The sequence below is a fragment of the Triticum urartu genome, chromosome 7A, assembly GCF_056163025.1.
Source record: "Triticum urartu cultivar PI428250 chromosome 7A, HENAU_Tu73, whole genome shotgun sequence".
Lineage (NCBI taxonomy): Eukaryota > Viridiplantae > Streptophyta > Magnoliopsida > Poales > Poaceae > Triticum > Triticum urartu.
This window is the reverse complement of record NC_141879.1, coordinates 52,875,818-52,895,682: the sequence shown is the minus strand read 5'-3', so window position 1 is coordinate 52,895,682 and position 19,865 is coordinate 52,875,818. Positions and strand designations below refer to the sequence as shown.

Below are 19,865 nucleotides of genomic sequence, written 5' to 3'. Positions count from 1 at the left end.
TAGTACCTTTCAGATAGCGCATAACTCTTTCAACAACATGCCAATGTACATCACCCGGTTGAGCCCCATGCCTTCGAGAGAGTGATGAAGACGGAGTTTGCTGCCGGGGTGAAAGCTCTGTCTGGTTTGGCCAGGCCGATGAAGGCGGCGCCCATGGATGTCGTCATCTTCCTAAAGTCTCCTTTGTGGTTACTCCTTTTCCTTTGTCATTCCCCGGATCAAAATCTAGATCTTTGGATCGGGTGGTGGCTACGCTTTGGTGCCGTGTCCTTCCTGAGGGCACCGTTTTGGAGCTCTCGGTTCGTCGTCTTTCCAATTCACATCTTCGCAGGTTCTCGGGGAAGAGGTCCGGCGGCTCCTTAGTGTCTACATCATGTTGATCAGGGTGTTGTTGTTGTAGGCCTTTCGCACCTTTGTGTCCGGCCTTGGGTGAGTGTGTCGATCAGTTTGTTGATTATTGCTTTCTATATAAAGTGGGGTGAAAACTTTTGTCGGTAGTCATCCAGAGAGGCAATGTTAGGGGAGCAGTTTCAAACATTTTTCCGAGTTCAGTGGCTAGACCTAATTTCTTCTTTTCAATGTGCTCCCTGGTATCAGGGATACATCAGGAGTAAGCTACAGTGTGCTACAGTGTACAAAGTATAAACTAAAATAGGTACCCCTGTTTTTAGGGGGGCGCTACGCGCTCTGCCGGCTGATCTTTTTAAAAGATCAGCCGGGTCTGCAGCCGCAGATCTAGCGCCATCAAGTGGTTGACGGGCATCCTAACTTTTGCAACATAGACTATGTTGCAGAATTTTTTGCAACAGAGATCATGTTGCGGAAATGTCAGTAGAACTTTTTTGCAACATAATTTATGTTACAGAATATTTTCTGCATCAAAGATCGTGTTGCGGAAACATTTGTAGAGTTCTTTTTGTCAAAAGTCGTATTGCATAATTTTTTGCAACAGAGCATATGTTGCGGAAACGTCTGTTCATTTTTTCGCAACAGAGGTCATGTTGTAGATTATGTTCGCAACAGAAAGCATGTTGCAGAAGACGAATGAAGGAAAAAAGAAACGAATGGCACTCGGTCGTTAGTGATTAAGATAGAAAGGAAAAAGAATCAGCGGTGACAGGAGCCATGTGAAACACGTGGTGTGCATCTCAGGCGGCGGATCATGGCTGCAAATCGGCCGGCTGAAGGGAATCTTTTCCCCTATTTTTAGGGTTTGGCAGTTCCTAAATGTTTTCTTTCAAAGATTTCTGAAACGGATGTTCTAATCAGTTGCTAGACCTAATGTCAGTAAGTCATGTCCAAATTTATTTATTTTTGTTTGTAATGAAGAAATATCTTCTGGTGCTTAATTAACTGAAACTGTACTACACTGAAACAGCAGTACAACTTGTTGTGGCCTCTGTTTTGAGCGCCATTTGCTGTGGGCTCTATTCTGACCGCCTAATTCTCACCATTTGGCTGCACATCAAAGTTGTCTTCTAAAATAAAATACTGAATGAATAGAAGGTATCTTCAGAAATACTAGTACTCCCTCCGTTTCAAATTATAGTGCATCCTTGATTTCCGCACTTCAACTTTAACCATATATTTAACCAACGAGACTGACTGCGGCGGGAGCAAAATTTATACCAATGAATTCGTATTCAAAAGAACTTTTCAATTATATAATTTTTACTCCCGCGGCAGTCGGTCTCGTTGGTAAATTTATGGTCAAAGTTGAACCGCGGGAAGTGCGGGCGCACTATATTTTGGAACGGAGGGAGTATATTTTTCTCTCTTTTTGACAAAATTAATCACGGTCCCTATAATTAGCCAACTGGGAAAAAACAAATAATCTCCTTTTCAGGAGTGATTCGTGATTTAATTAAATCACCATCTTGTAATCTAGACTTGTATGAAGTACGAATGAGACTGAGGTGACTATGGACTTCTTGCCATCCTGTAACCGAAAGAAAATGGTACAGAACTTGGAACACTTCCGGAAGTAAAGCCTCTGAATTTCCAGGTCGTGACTACTGCCCGTCTTGTTCACCGTTTGTCCTCTGACGCAATGCACCTCCAGCCGGCAATCATACTATTTTTTTTACCTCACGTGTAGAAATATAGGCGGGTGTAATCACAAATCCTGATGCTTCCTAGTCCTAGGATGTCAGTGGGTTTTAGTGGCATTTGTATGTGCGATTCAAATTCTAACTACGTACATAACTTGTGTACATTATGTTTGTTGTATTACTGGTATGAACCACGCAAATACCAAGCTCTACTCCTTGCTGGCACAGGTATGCAGATGGCTTGATGGCTTCTTCTCAAACTATATATGAACATGTTCAACCTTGCAACGTCCGATCTCTACTTGCCTACACAAGTTGCAAACTACATATGAGCATGTTCTATCTCTTGTCTCACCCTTAAATAATTAAGAATGTCATACATTAATGTCAGATAATATATGGTGCAACAACCGTGATATTGATGCCTTCGAGCTATTCAGCATTGTCATAGAGAGCACATGTTTACCGCTTCCTGATAGAAGTTCTGATAAGCCACTTCAAGCTCAAGATGTGCAATGGGCATCTTGCGGCTTGAAGCAGCACTGAAGCAAAACACAATCCTCACAATCAGCCAGAACGGATATGTGAGGCAGCTGAGTGGACACAGGTCCTAAAACAGTAGAGCGCAGTTGCTTCATGCTTGCAAGTATGTTCCAGTACCTGACCAAAACTTCCACTGAAGTGAAGTGATAAAGTTCTTCGGAGTTCATAGAGGCAAACCTGAAGGATTTGTGCCCAAAGTCTCTGAGAGAGGTGCCGTTAGGGGAATAATTTGAGACAGTTTAGCAAAGGTTACCTCATCGTGTTTTGTGGTCTATCAGTTTCTAAACCTAATTTATTCTTTTACTCCAACCCTTGTATCACTGATAGATCAAGAATAAGATACGTTGACATTGTGCAAAGTATACACTCAAATAAGCATCCTAATTTTAGGATTTGCTCTTCCCGAAATGTTTACTTTTGAACGTTTATGGTACAGATGCTCCAATTTTACAGATACTTTATCTTGTCAGGAAGTCATGCCCAAAGTTGTTAGTTTGTGTTCTGAATGAAGAAATATCTTCTCATGTTTTTTTGTGTGAATATATCTTCTCATGCTTAATTAGCTGAAATTGTACGTACGTACACTGAAACAACACTACAGCCGCCTATCTTTGGTTGAGCGTTGCTTTTGTTGTCCACTTTGTTCTGAGTACTTAATTCTTGTTAAGATTCATGCACTAGTCAACACAATCAAGAAGTCTATACATGAACAAAGAGGGGTCAGGAGCAATTTTTGGATAAATTGCGAAAGCCATGACTTGAATTCAAGACCTTACCTCTGATACCATGTTAAGCTTCATGCACTAGGCAACGAAACCAAAAGTCTGAACTAATGGAAAAGGCTATGCAATTCACATATACACTTCAACAATTCTCACTATCTGGACGCACCTAAAAATGATTTTATAAGTCTTTTGTAATTGAATAGAGTGTAACTTCAGAAATACCAGTATTTTTTTTATTCAGACAAGATTAATCATTGTCCCTATAATTCAGGCAATTGGGAGAAAACAAATACTCCTTTTTAAGGAGTGATCCTTGATTTCCAAACATGGCAGGCCAACTAGAATGCTGCACTCTATGAATCATGAATGAGAGTGAAGTGGGTATCGACTTCTTTGCCCTCTTGTAACCGGATAAAAATAGTATGGAACATGGAAGACAGCCCGCGGTAAATCCTCTAGATTGTCTGGTCGTGGGTGCTTCTTACATTGTTCATTGTGAATCCTCTGAAGCAATACACCTCCAGCCTGCAACCACACTGACGTTGTTATCTCGTGTTAGAAATCTAGGCAGACGTAATCACAAATCCCGATGCTTCCTAGTCCTAGGATATCAGTGAGATTTAGTGGCATTGCAAGTGCCATTCCAATTCTAACCAAGCTCAGAACTTATGTGCATTACGTTTATGGTATTACTGTTCTGAACCAAGCAAAGACCGTGCCCTACTCCTTCACCGCACAGCTACGTAGATAGCTGGATGACTTCTTCACAAACTATATATAAGCATATCCCACCTAGCAACAACTGAGTTCCACTCCTTACCCGCACAGATTGCAAACTATATATGAGCATGTTCCATCTCTATTGTGACGCTTAAATGATTAGGAACATCATTACTTAAATGTCCGATAATGTATGGTGCCAGTGCAACTACCATGGTATTGAAGCTTTGGAGCTATTCACCATTGTCATAAAGAGCACAAGTGTATAACTTCCTGATAGAAGTCGTGATAGCCTACAGTGTAGTTCCTAAGATGACCACATTATGAGATAGCCTACAGTCAAGTCGCATTGTTCAATTAGTCATGTGAATGTCATGGACGTACATATCGGAGTTGCAATACACTTTCCTCTTCACTTAATAATAGTATGGCTATAAGGATAATTCCAGTAAATCTCACCAAAATAAAATAGTTATTAAAAGAGTATTTTTATTTTTTATTTATTCAACTGCAAGAGATTTATATTTACTCATCAAAAGTACAAATGGATAATATGGCCCCGATCTTACTGGAACCTAGAAGCACGTGGGGTGAGAAGTCCTTGCCACCGGGCTATCGACCATGGTCCCAGAATGTGAGGCTGAATGCTATTCATTTAGAAGGGGTGCTATATTAGTCAGGGCATTGTCTCGCAGACACACTACTTTGGTGTCATACGGAAGAGTCTAATGCCGGTATCGTGAGTACGCAGATGAAAATGATAAAGACATTAATTTTGTGCTAAATTATGGAATTACCCATTCTAACTGCCAGACTAGACTGTCGTGGTTGTCGGCAGCCGCAGAATGTGTTTGTTGTGGCTTGAAGAAGAACGAAGGCAAAGCTCATCATACAGCTCCATCGGCGAAAGGGATGTGATGGTGAATGCCATTAAGCCGGACTAGTTGTTAGCTGATTGGACACATGTCTTAGAACAACAGAGGGCTATGGTTTGATCCTTTCAACTAACCTGGTCCAAAACATCCATTGCAACGGACTTCTTTTGAACTTATAGAGGCAAAACCCAAAGGATTCGTGTGTGAAGTCTTTCAGGAAGGTGCCGATAGTACGAGAGGTATTTCAGAGAGTTTAGCAAAGATACCGTGTTCTATGATGCATCAGTTGCTGGGTCTAATTTCTAGTTTACTACCTTCACTTGTACTCGTATATGTGATTTGTCGAGAGTAAATCATGGTACACAAAGTTCACACTCATTAGTTACCCTATTTACAGTTTGCCACTTACAAAATGCATTTTTTTGTTTTGAATTGTCAAAACAGATGCTTCAATGTCATATCATCTACTCTCTCCATCCCGAATCACTTGTCATACAAATGGATAAAAATGAATATATATAGAACTAAGATACGTCTAGATATATTCATTTCTGCACAAGTAATTCCGGATGAACGGAGTATGATATTCTTTCTTGTGAGAAAGTCATGCAGAAAGTCGTGTTCAGAGTTAAGTTAATCGTATCTTCTGTTCCCATGATTAATTAGCTGAAATTGCAATGCACCGAAACAACACTACAACTTAATTTGTTAGTGCTTGATGTCCACCGTGTTTGGCTGCACATCCAAGGTAAGAGAGGCACGTGCTGTCCTGTAGTGCTACTCGTTAGCTTCAGATTCTAGTTTTATTAAACAAAATATCCAAGTTTGCGCCTTTCGCCATGGCGAGCGACCACAGACTTGGGAAGTTTATCAATAACCCAACCACTACACCTCAAGCTGGGGATCACACCGATGTCCCTTCATCCGCTCGAGCACTTCTCGTGTATACTTCTTTATTTGTGTGTGCCCTTCTGCAAGCGCTTCGCACAGCGTCAGTGCTTCGTGATCCTCTTAATCCTTCATTAGAGCGTTAGGATCGACTTCTCCATTGAAGTTCTGTATATTATGTGTGTGGCATGCTGATGTGAACCTACCACGACTGATATATACTCCTAGCTTGGCTAAGGTACAGAAGCTGACTTCCTTCTTTGAGAAAGGTGAGCCTGACCTCTCTTCTATTGAATAAATAAGATCACTATTACATTAATGTTTGACACCACATGGTGCAACAACCATGACATGGATGCTTCATGCAGTTTGGCATTGTGACAGTGGACACCTGTTCCAACGATCTTGATGGCTGGAGCATTAATGTCATGGAGATTTGAACACCCCACGTAGATACCATATGTATTTGGTAGAAGCATGCACGTGTATGCAGGAGCCATGTTTGGGGAATGGGCAGATATTTTTACTGACATATATTTCAGAATATATTTCAGCCGACAAGTTGTTTATACTACATACGTATATAGCAGAAAGCAAGTTCTGTTCCATTGGGGGAGAGGACATATATTTCAACCGATAGGTTACAAAACATTAAATTAATTAATTAATTACAGAAAACCACCACAAGGCGTCGTTTGCAGCAAAACACCAAGTCTCGTTTTGGTTGCACAAACCACCGTGGTACCCTTGAAGTTTGTAGATGAAAATGACAACAGATATTAATTCTGTGCTAAATTATGCAATCATCCAGTCTGTCAACCGGATATTGATTCTGCAACCTCTGTTATCAGAAGTCAGAACTCGAGCAGGATGTTGCTCCAGGCTCAGATGTCGTGGAGGACGCCTCTGGTAAGAAAGTGGGTACGGTAAGCACCGCCCTTGGCAGCCGTGGGATGGGCCTGTTGCGGCTCGAAGCAGCATTGAAGGAAAACGCAATCCTCGCCATCAGCGCCAACAGAGATGTGAGGGTCAAGGCGATCAAGCCAGACTGGTGGCCGGCTGAGTGGACACAGGTCCTAGAACTGCAGAGTGTTGTTGCTTGATCCTCAAAAGTAAATTCCAGGACCTGACCAAAACATCCATTAATGGGCAGTAATGTTCTTTGGAGTTTATAGATGCAAACCTGAATGATTTGGGTCGCCAAGTCTTTGGGAGAGGCGCCATTAGGGAAGCAGTTTGAGACAGTTTAGCAAAGGTCGCCTGACGGTTGTCCTGTGGCCTATCTGTTGCTAGACCTGTTTTCTTCTAAACTCTACTCTTGTATCATGATAGATCTAGAATAAGCTACTCTGTACAAATTATAAACTAAAATAAGTACCCCTGTTTAGGGTTTGCCACTTTCTAGAAATGCTTCCATTCGAACGTTTTCTTAAATGTAAGATCTAATTTTGCTGATATTTTATCTTGTCAGTAGGTCATATCAAGAGTTGTTTGTTTGTGGTCGGAATGATGAAATATCTAATTTTGCTGATATTTGATCTTCTCACGGCTAATTAGCTGAAATTGTACCACACTGAAACAACACTACAACTTGTTGTAGAGCGCCTTTTGCTATCGACTCTGTTCTGAGCGCTTAATTCTCGTTGTTCAGCAGCACCTAAAAAGGTATGTCTTCTAAAATGAGAGATACTGAATGAGTAGAGAGTAACTTCAGAGACACTGTTATTTTTTCTGTCGAAAAAATTAGTGATGGTTCCTTTTCAGGAGCAATTCATAATTTGTCGTACCATCTAGGTTGTTGGAAACTTGGAATCGTATGAACCACGAATGGAACTGAAGTGACTATCAACTTCTTGACCTCTTGCAACCGAATAGAAATAGTATGGAACTTCGAAGACGCCCCGAGGTGCATCCTCAGAATTGCTTGGTCCTGGCTTCTGCTTCCTTGATTCGCTGCAAATCCTGTCAAGCAATACACCTCCAGCTCCAGCTAGGTGAGTCTCAGAATTGCTTGGTCCTGGCTTCTGGTTTCCTGGTTCGCTGTAGATCCTCTGAAGCAATTCAACTCTAGCTCCTGCTACGTGAATCTCAGAATTGCTTGGTCCTGGCTTCTGCTTTCCTGGTTCGCTGTAGATCCTCTGAAGCAATATAACTCCAGCCACCTGAATCTCTTAATTCCTGGTCCCCTCCCCAGCCACGCACCAGAGGTATAAATCCCACGCCCCGACTCGTGCTTGACCTAGAATCCTCATTCTCCCACTTCTGGGCGGCGGAGAGAAACCCTACATCTAGGCCAGCAGAGTCGTTTGGGTGGTGGAGAGGCAAGGTGGGGGGAGACGCGAGATCCTTCGCTACGGTGGCCGCCTCCTCTCCTATGGTGACCGAGGGGGGACGCGGCTACTATGGAGATCGGCGGGAGGTGGCCGGTGTGGGAAGAGCAGGAAGGGGGATGGGCCGGGCTCCTGGGCGCGGCAATGGCCGAGGGGGAGAGCGCAACAAGTTCTCATGGCGATGCGACGACGACGGGGGCCACACCAACTCCAACTCCAACTCGTCCAAGACCGCCTCGGCCTCGGACGACACATCCAGGTGGGAGGAGGCTGCGGGGAGACGCCGCGAGGTCCACGATGGCGGGATCTGGGTACAGAAGGCGCAGACGTCGTCGGGCTCGGGCGGCGTCAGGGTGCAGAAGACGTAGGCATTGTCGGGCTCGGGCGGCGCCAGTGCGGATCATCACACCCCTCCACCGCAGCAACGGCCTCATGGAAAGCAAAATCAGGTGCACCCTACCAAGAATCTTGACCTATGTCCAGTATGCAAGTCTCCTGAGCATCCTCCTGCTCACTGTCCGCAAGCTTTCTGTGAACGTTGCTATAAACTAGGTCATCTTGCTTCTGTCTGCGTCGAGTTTCTTCCTTGGGAATGCATTGCTCCTATGTGCGCTTTCCAGTCTAAAGGGCAGGGTTTCTATTACATACATGATTCGTGTACTGCTAGTCAGGTTAAGGAGAGGGCCAATAGCATTGTTGTCACTATTGTAGAAGGGGAAACATCGACCCGTCAAATGGAGCTTGATCTTAGTGACTAATTGGCTACGGGCTGGCGTTGCTCTGCTCACGCTATTGGCCCTGGAGTCTTCGTTGTTAGATTCCCTAATCCCAGGGCTGTAGCTCAAATCTGTTATGTGGGCAGAGTTACTCTCAAAACTAGTGGTGCAGTGATACGCGCCACACAGTGGTCATCTGCTGTGGGGGGCAAGGGGGCTATGGAGGTGGCCTGGGTGAAAGTCAGTAATGTTCCTCTGGATAAGAGAAGTGAAAGAAATCTAGCCTATGTTACATCTCTAGTTGGTGTTCCACTTGAGATTGACGGTGCCACTCTGCATCGCCCAAGTTCTGTCCATGTTAAAATGGGATGCATGAATGTAGATGAAATCCCTGTCATTGCTGAGGCTGTCCTTGGAGGTCATTTCTATGATTTCTTCTATGAAGTTGAGCAGGTTTTGACTAGGGATCCTGATAGAGAGAAAAAATCAGTTGAGATTGCTCAGAAACCTGACCAAAATGTGGGGAGAGATGGTCCTATACAGGCGGCTCCTGGAGCTAAGATGGTCGGTCTCTCTCCCGGACCTGGGCTGGCTCCTTCCACGTCCAAGGGAGAGAAACAAGACATCATTCGGGAGTTGCAGGAAAGCTTTGAATCTGATGACTCCTTACATACCATTTTGTTGATTGATATGATGGCTCAAGAACAGGACATGGGGGGGGGATGGTGTAAGTAACCTTGATAATGAAAAAGAATCTGTTCCTCGTATGTGCAAGAGTGACCTAAAGTTATACTCTGATATTGTGAGATCATTTTCACAGGGGAATGAGGTGAATGAATGCAAGCAAAGCAAGTTGGGCGGGGGCAGTACACACAGGGTTGAGCTGCCTGACGAAGCAGGGGGAGGATGAGGTGATTCCTACTCCTCCTCTAGTCACCGAAGAAAATCTGCGCTTCAGCTTGTGTAATGTGCAGAACAAAGCAGAAAGGATGGACGACAAGGCTATGGCAGCAATGAAGAAGAGAAGCCTAGAAGGTAATCACGATAGTCCAAACTCTTTTGATGCTCTATCTAATCCTGAATTAATTCTTAGAGCGGTTAAAATGGGAGTAAATATTCCTGATACAGACTTTGCTTGCATTGATGTGCTTAGAGAACTTGAAAAATGTCGTAATAGAGATATTCAGGAGGAAAAGAAAGAGGATGGAAAAAATGTGGAGAATCCTATGATACTAACCAATGCCAAAGGGGACCAAACTCCCCTTAGTTTGAGATGGGGTGACGAAAACGAAATAGATGAGGAGAATTTCATCATGGTTAAATCCAAAAAGAAAAGAGATAGGAAAGTCAATGTGGTGATATCCAAACCTGTGACTAGAAGTCAGAAAAATCATGACTCCTTACTAGAGAAAAAGGGTAATCCTACTTTGCCTCCTGGTAGGATTACCAGAAGAGGGAAAAACAACATTTTAAAATGAATGGTACCTTTTGGAATTGCAGAGGAGCAGGGAAGAAAGGGATGACTACCTGCTTCTCAGACTTAATAAGAGATCATTCCCTAGATTTTATTAGCCTCCAGGAAACTATGAAGAAAAAGTTCTCTCGTAAGTTTTTAAGAAAGATGGACCCCTTGGATAGATATACTTGGAACTGGACTCCTTCTATTGGCAAATCTGGCTGTATCCTTTGTGGCATCAAGAAAGAAACCCTAGAGGTGATATCCTGGATACCTGGTAACTTCCTTCTTCAAGCTAACATATATGATGTTAAACATAAAAGTATATGGACCCTTGTAGTGGTTTATGGAGCGGCCCAAGAAGAAAGAAAAGAGGAATTTCTTAATGAATTAGCTTATACTTGCTCCCAGATACATGTCCCCTATATAGTGGGTGGAGATTTCAATATCCTCCATAGTAGTGAGGAGAAAAATAAGAATATGACCCATTTTCACTACACCGACAGATTTAATTATGTCATACAATCTCTGAACTTAAGAGAAATACATATGGGAGGGGGTAAATACACCTGGTCCAATAAACAGAAACATCCTACTTTGGAGAAATTAGACAGAGTCCTCATGAGCTTCGAGTGGGAAGAGTTATTCCCATTGGTATCTGTCTGCAAGTTGGTAAGAGATACTTCAGACCACAATCCTTTGCTCTTGGCCACTGATGCTGTGAAAACCAATCCTTCCCATGATCGGGAGTTCAGGTTTGAACTGAGCTGGCTTAAAAATGATGATTTTTATATCAAAGCTAAAAAGATCTGGGAACAGCCTGTGAAATCTGAAGATCCTATCGACATCTTAAACATAAAACTAAAACGTATCAAAAAATATTTCAAAGGATGGGGGGCTCACTCCTTTGGGCATGCTAGAAAAAGAAAAAAATACATTAAAGAAGAATTTGAGAGAATAGAGAGGATGGAAGAAAATGGCCCCCTGGGTCCAGAAATTTATGAAGAAAGAACTGCCTTGTGTGCAGAGTTAAACGAGCTACTGATTATGGAAGAGTTGTTTTGGTTACAACACTCTAATGAGCATTGGTTGCTCAAAGGAGACCGAAACACAGCCTTCTATCATAGGGTAGCAAATGGGAGGAAGAGAAAAAAAATACTATCCACTCATTCACAGCGGGGGAGGTGGTGATTGAGGGTACACAGAACCTACTAGCTCATGCAACCTCGTTCTACAAAGAACTCTTTGGCCCTGCTAGGGGCAACATGTTTCACCTATCTGCTGATACGTGGTCGGAGGATGAAAATCTTAGTGAAGAGGATAACATCATGCTTACTAGTGAATTCACAGAGGAGGAGGTGAAGAGAGCCTTGTTCGGGATGGGATGCAACCGAGCACCAGGGCCAGATAACATACCAGCGGAATTCTATATGCATTGTTGGGAGTTTGTGAAAAAAGATATCATGCAATTGTTCGAAGCTTTCCATTCGAACAAATTAGACATAGCCCGTCTGAACTATGGCATCATTACATTAATTCCCAAGAGGAAAGGAGCAAAGAAAATCCAACAATATCGCCCCATTTGTCTCCTGAGATGCCCATATAAGCTTATCACCAAGGTCTTAGATAACCGGGTGGCGATCTTTGCTGATATACTGATCAGCAAGCACCAGAATGTGTTTATCAAACATAGAAATATCATGGACGGGATCCTTACTTTGCATGAAATACTCCACCAAACTCATCATAAGAAAAAAGTGGGGGTTGTTCTGAAATTAGATTTCGAAAAAGCCTATGACAAAATCAATGGGGAATTCCTTCTAGATTGTCACCGCGACCGAGGTTTTGGTGTAACCTGGTGCGGCTGGATCAAAAACATCCTCTACAATGGTACTGTTAGCGTCAAATTGAATAACGAAAAAGGCCCTTATGGATAGCCGGATCCGGTTTATCAACCAATGACAAGTCCATCAAAAGATCTCGAAGCCATCCTGCTTCGACACCAGATGTGTCTAATGCTATTAATTTTGCTTCCATTGTTGATCTTCTTAAGATCGTTTGCTTGCAAGACTTTCAGGAAACAACGCCACCTCCAAGAGTAAACATATACCCAATTGTGGCCTTCATCTCATCAGCATCAGAGATCCATTTCGCATCACTATACCCTTCAAGTACCGACGGGTATCTGGTATAGTGAAGTCCATACTTCATAGTACCTTTCAGATAGCGCATAACTCTTTCAACAACATGCCAATGTACATCACCCGGTTGAGCCCCATGCCTTCGAGAGAGTGATGAAGACGGAGTTTGCTGCCGGGGTGAAAGCTCTGTCTGGTTTGGCCAGGCCGATGAAGGCGGCGCCCATGGATGTCGTCATCTTCCTAAAGTCTCCTTTGTGGTTACTCCTTTTCCTTTGTCATTCCCCGGATCAAAATCTAGATCTTTGGATCGGGTGGTGGCTACGCTTTGGTGCCGTGTCCTTCCTGAGGGCACCGTTTTGGAGCTCTCGGTTCGTCGTCTTTCCAATTCACATCTTCGCAGGTTCTCGGGGAAGAGGTCCGGCGGCTCCTTAGTGTCTACATCATGTTGATCAGGGTGTTGTTGTTGTAGGCCTTCCGCACCTTTGTGTCCGGCCTTGGGTGAGTGTGTCGATCAGTTTGTTGATTATTGCTTTCTATATAAAGTGGGGTGAAAACTTTTGTCGGTAGTCATCAAGAGAGGCAATGTTAGGGGAGCAGTTTCAAACATTTTTCCGAGTTCAGTGGCTAGACCTAATTTCTTCTTTTCAATGTGCTCCCTGGTATCAGGGATACATCAGGAGTAAGCTACAGTGTGCTACAGTGTACAAAGTATAAACTAAAATAGGTACCCCTGTTTTTAGGGGGGCGCTACGCGCTCTGCCGGCTGATCTTTTTAAAAGATCAGCCGGGTCTGCAGCCGCAGATCTAGCGCCATCAAGTGGTTGACGGGCATCCTAACTTTTGCAACATAGACTATGTTGCAGAATTTTTTGCAACAGAGATCATGTTGCGGAAATGTCAGTAGAACTTTTTTGCAACATAATTTATGTTACAGAATATTTTCTGCATCAAAGATCGTGTTGCGGAAACATTTGTAGAGTTCTTTTTGTCAAAAGTCGTATTGCATAATTTTTTGCAACAGAGCATATGTTGCGGAAACGTCTGTTCATTTTTTCGCAACAGAGGTCATGTTGTAGATTATGTTCGCAACAGAAAGCATGTTGCAGAAGACGAATGAAGGAAAAAAGAAACGAATGGCACTCGGTCGTTAGTGATTAAGATAGAAAGGAAAAAGAATCAGCGGTGACAGGAGCCATGTGAAACACGTGGTGTGCATCTCAGGCGGCGGATCATGGCTGCAAATCGGCCGGCTGAAGGGAATCTTTTCCCCTATTTTTAGGGTTTGGCAGTTCCTAAATGTTTTCTTTCAAAGATTTCTGAAACGGATGTTCTAATCAGTTGCTAGACCTAATGTCAGTAAGTCATGTCCAAATTTATTTATTTTTGTTTGTAATGAAGAAATATCTTCTGGTGCTTAATTAACTGAAACTGTACTACACTGAAACAGCAGTACAACTTGTTGTGGCCTCTGTTTTGAGCGCCATTTGCTGTGGGCTCTATTCTGACCGCCTAATTCTCACCATTTGGCTGCACATCAAAGTTGTCTTCTAAAATAAAATACTGAATGAATAGAAGGTATCTTCAGAAATACTAGTACTCCCTCCGTTTCAAATTATAGTGCATCCTTGATTTCCGCACTTCAACTTTAACCATATATTTAACCAACGAGACTGACTGCGGCGGGAGCAAAATTTATACCAATGAATTCGTATTCAAAAGAACTTTTCAATTATATAATTTTTACTCCCGCGGCAGTCGGTCTCGTTGGTAAATTTATGGTCAAAGTTGAACCGCGGGAAGTGCGGGCGCACTATATTTTGGAACGGAGGGAGTATATTTTTCTCTCTTTTTGACAAAATTAATCACGGTCCCTATAATTAGCCAACTGGGAAAAAACAAATAATCTCCTTTTCAGGAGTGATTCGTGATTTAATTAAATCACCATCTTGTAATCTAGACTTGTATGAAGTACGAATGAGACTGAGGTGACTATGGACTTCTTGCCATCCTGTAACCGAAAGAAAATGGTACAGAACTTGGAACACTTCCGGAAGTAAAGCCTCTGAATTTCCAGGTCGTGACTACTGCCCGTCTTGTTCACCGTTTGTCCTCTGACGCAATGCACCTCCAGCCGGCAATCATACTATTTTTTTTACCTCACGTGTAGAAATATAGGCGGGTGTAATCACAAATCCTGATGCTTCCTAGTCCTAGGATGTCAGTGGGTTTTAGTGGCATTTGTATGTGCGATTCAAATTCTAACTACGTACATAACTTGTGTACATTATGTTTGTTGTATTACTGGTATGAACCACGCAAATACCAAGCTCTACTCCTTGCTGGCACAGGTATGCCGATGGCTTGATGGCTTCTTCTCAAACTATATATGAACATGTTCAACCTTGCAACGTCCGATCTCTACTTGCCTACACAAGTTGCAAACTACATATGAGCATGTTCTATCTCTTGTCTCACCCTTAAATAATTAAGAATGTCATACATTAATGTCAGATAATATATGGTGCAACAACCGTGATATTGATGCCTTCGAGCTATTCAGCATTGTCATAGAGAGCACATGTTTACCGCTTCCTGATAGAAGTTCTGATAAGCCACTTCAAGCTCAAGATGTGCAATGGGCATCTTGCGGCTTGAAGCAGCACTGAAGCAAAACACAATCCTCACAATCAGCCAGAACGGATATGTGAGGCAGCTGAGTGGACACAGGTCCTAAAACAGTAGAGCGCAGTTGCTTCATGCTTGCAAGTATGTTCCAGTACCTGACCAAAACTTCCACTGAAGTGAAGTGATAAAGTTCTTCGGAGTTCATAGAGGCAAACCTGAAGGATTTGTGCCCAAAGTCTCTGAGAGAGGTGCCGTTAGGGGAATAATTTGAGACAGTTTAGCAAAGGTTACCTCATCGTGTTTTGTGGTCTATCAGTTTCTAAACCTAATTTATTCTTTTACTCCAACCCTTGTATCACTGATAGATCAAGAATAAGATACGTTGACACTGTGCAAAGTATACACTCAAATAAGCATCCTAATTTTAGGATTTGCTCTTCCCGAAATGTTTACTTTTGAACGTTTATGGTACAGATGCTCCAATTTTACAGATACTTTATCTTGTCAGGAAGTCATGCCCAAAGTTGTTAGTTTGTGTTCTGAATGAAGAAATATCTTCTCATGTTTTTTTGTGTGAATATATCTTCTCATGCTTAATTAGCTGAAATTGTACGTACGTACACTGAAACAACACTACAGCCGCCTATCTTTGGTTGAGCGTTGCTTTTGTTGTCCACTTTGTTCTGAGTACTTAATTCTTGTTAAGATTCATGCACTAGTCAACACAATCAAGAAGTCTATACATGAACAAAGAGGGGTCAGGAGCAATTTTTGGATAAATTGCGAAAGCCATGACTTGAATTCAAGACCTTACCTCTGATACCATGTTAAGCTTCATGCACTAGGCAACGAAACCAAAAGTCTGAACTAATGGAAAAGGCTATGCAATTCACATATACACTTCAACAATTCTCACTATCTGGACGCACCTAAAAATGATTTTATAAGTCTTTTGTAATTGAATAGAGTGTAACTTCAGAAATACCAGTATTTTTTTTATTCAGACAAGATTAATCATTGTCCCTATAATTCAGGCAATTGGGAGAAAACAAATACTCCTTTTTAAGGAGTGATCCTTGATTTCCAAACATGGCAGGCCAACTAGAATGCTGCACTCTATGAATCATGAATGAGAGTGAAGTGGGTATCGACTTCTTTGCCCTCTTGTAACCGGATAAAAATAGTATGGAACATGGAAGACAGCCCGCGGTAAATCCTCTAGATTGTCTGGTCGTGGGTGCTTCTTACATTGTTCATTGTGAATCCTCTGAAGCAATACACCTCCAGCCTGCAACCACACTGACGTTGTTATCTCGTGTTAGAAATCTAGGCAGACGTAATCACAAATCCCGATGCTTCCTAGTCCTAGGATATCAGTGAGATTTAGTGGCATTGCAAGTGCCATTCCAATTCTAACCAAGCTCAGAACTTATGTGCATTACGTTTATGGTATTACTGTTCTGAACCAAGCAAAGACCGTGCCCTACTCCTTCACCGCACAGCTACGTAGATAGCTGGATGACTTCTTCACAAACTATATATAAGCATATCCCACCTAGCAACAACTGAGTTCCACTCCTTACCCGCACAGATTGCAAACTATATATGAGCATGTTCCATCTCTATTGTGACGCTTAAATGATTAGGAACATCATTACTTAAATGTCCGATAATGTATGGTGCCAGTGCAACTACCATGGTATTGAAGCTTTGGAGCTATTCACCATTGTCATAAAGAGCACAAGTGTATAACTTCCTGATAGAAGTCGTGATAGCCTACAGTGTAGTTCCTAAGATGACCACATTATGAGATAGCCTACAGTCAAGTCGCATTGTTCAATTAGTCATGTGAATGTCATGGACGTACATATCGGAGTTGCAATACACTTTCCTCTTCACTTAATAATAGTATGGCTATAAGGATAATTCCAGTAAATCTCACCAAAATAAAATAGTTATTAAAAGAGTATTTTTATTTTTTATTTATTCAACTGCAAGAGATTTATATTTACTCATCAAAAGTACAAATGGATAATATGGCCCCGATCTTACTGGAACCTAGAAGCACGTGGGGTGAGAAGTCCTTGCCACCGGGCTATCGACCATGGTCCCAGAATGTGAGGCTGAATGCTATTCATTTAGAAGGGGTGCTATATTAGTCAGGGCATTGTCTCGCAGACACACTACTTTGGTGTCATACGGAAGAGTCTAATGCCGGTATCGTGAGTACGCAGATGAAAATGATAAAGACATTAATTTTGTGCTAAATTATGGAATTACCCATTCTAACTGCCAGACTAGACTGTCGTGGTTGTCGGCAGCCGCAGAATGTGTTTGTTGTGGCTTGAAGAAGAACGAAGGCAAAGCTCATCATACAGCTCCATCGGCGAAAGGGATGTGATGGTGAATGCCATTAAGCCGGACTAGTTGTTAGCTGATTGGACACATGTCTTAGAACAACAGAGGGCTATGGTTTGATCCTTTCAACTAACCTGGTCCAAAACATCCATTGCAACGGACTTCTTTTGAACTTATAGAGGCAAAACCCAAAGGATTCGTGTGTGAAGTCTTTCAGGAAGGTGCCGATAGTACGAGAGGTATTTCAGAGAGTTTAGCAAAGATACCGTGTTCTATGATGCATCAGTTGCTGGGTCTAATTTCTAGTTTACTACCTTCACTTGTACTCGTATATGTGATTTGTCGAGAGTAAATCATGGTACACAAAGTTCACACTCATTAGTTACCCTATTTACAGTTTGCCACTTACAAAATGCATTTTTTTGTTTTGAATTGTCAAAACAGATGCTTCAATGTCATATCATCTACTCTCTCCATCCCGAATCACTTGTCATACAAATGGATAAAAATGAATATATATAGAACTAAGATACGTCTAGATATATTCATTTCTGCACAAGTAATTCCGGATGAACGGAGTATGATATTCTTTCTTGTGAGAAAGTCATGCAGAAAGTCGTGTTCAGAGTTAAGTTAATCGTATCTTCTGTTCCCATGATTAATTAGCTGAAATTGCAATGCACCGAAACAACACTACAACTTAATTTGTTAGTGCTTGATGTCCACCGTGTTTGGCTGCACATCCAAGGTAAGAGAGGCACGTGCTGTCCTGTAGTGCTACTCGTTAGCTTCAGATTCTAGTTTTATTAAACAAAATATCCAAGTTTGCGCCTTTCGCCATGGCGAGCGACCACAGACTTGGGAAGTTTATCAATAACCCAACCACTACACCTCAAGCTGGGGATCACACTGATGTCCCTTCATCCGCTCGAGCACTTCTCGTGTATACTTCTTTATTTGTGTGTGCCCTTCTGCAAGCGCTTCGCACAGCGTCAGTGCTTCGTGATCCTCTTAATCCTTCATTAGAGCGTTAGGATCGACTTCTCCATTGAAGTTCTGTATATTATGTGTGTGGCATGCTGATGTGAACCTACCACGACTGATATATACTCCTAGCTTGGCTAAGGTACAGAAGCTGACTTCCTTCTTTGAGAAAGGTGAGCCTGACCTCTCTTCTATTGAATAAATAAGATCACTATTACATTAATGTTTGACACCACATGGTGCAACAACCATGACATGGATGCTTCATGCAGTTTGGCATTGTGACAGTGGACACCTGTTCCAACGATCTTGATGGCTGGAGCATTAATGTCATGGAGATTTGAACACCCCACGTAGATACCATATGTATTTGGTAGAAGCATGCACGTGTATGCAGGAGCCATGTTTGGGGAATGGGCAGATATTTTTACTGACATATATTTCAGAATATATTTCAGCCGACAAGTTGTTTATACTACATACGTATATAGCAGAAAGCAAGTTCTGTTCCATTGGGGGAGAGGACATATATTTCAACCGATAGGTTACAAAACATTAAATTAATTAATTAATTACAGAAAACCACCACAAGGCGTCGTTTGCAGCAAAACACCAAGTCTCGTTTTGGTTGCACAAACCACCGTGGTACCCTTGAAGTTTGTAGATGAAAATGACAACAGATATTAATTCTGTGCTAAATTATGCAATCATCCAGTCTGTCAACCGGATATTGATTCTGCAACCTCTGTTATCAGAAGTCAGAACTCGAGCAGGATGTTGCTCCAGGCTCAGATGTCGTGGAGGACGCCTCTGGTAAGAAAGTGGGTACGGTAAGCACCGCCCTTGGCAGCCGTGGGATGGGCCTGTTGCGGCTCGAAGCAGCATTGAAGGAAAACGCAATCCTCGCCATCAGCGCCAACAGAGATGTGAGGGTCAAGGCGATCAAGCCAGACTGGTGGCCGGCTGAGTGGACACAGGTCCTAGAACTGCAGAGTGTTGTTGCTTGATCCTCAAAAGTAAATTCCAGGACCTGACCAAAACATCCATTAATGGGCAGTAATGTTCTTTGGAGTTTATAGATGCAAACCTGAATGATTTGGGTCGCCAAGTCTTTGGGAGAGGCGCCATTAGGGAAGCAGTTTGAGACAGTTTAGCAAAGGTCGCCTGACGGTTGTCCTGTGGCCTATCTGTTGCTAGACCTGTTTTCTTCTAAACTCTACTCTTGTATCATGATAGATCTAGAATAAGCTACTCTGTACAAATTATAAACTAAAATAAGTACCCCTGTTTAGGGTTTGCCACTTTCTAGAAATGCTTCCATTCGAACGTTTTCTTAAATGTAAGATCTAATTTTGCTGATATTTTATCTTGTCAGTAGGTCATATCAAGAGTTGTTTGTTTGTGGTCGGAATGATGAAATATCTAATTTTGCTGATATTTGATCTTCTCACGG

The 19,865-nt window shown here is 42.4% G+C and overlaps 1 pseudogene; it reads left to right on the top strand.

The window, feature by feature from the left end:
* Positions 1-8,176: 8,176 nt before the first annotated feature.
* On the top strand, positions 8,177-9,583 carry LOC147957639 (uncharacterized; annotated as a pseudogene).
* The last annotated feature ends 10,282 nt before the right edge of the window (positions 9,584-19,865 follow it).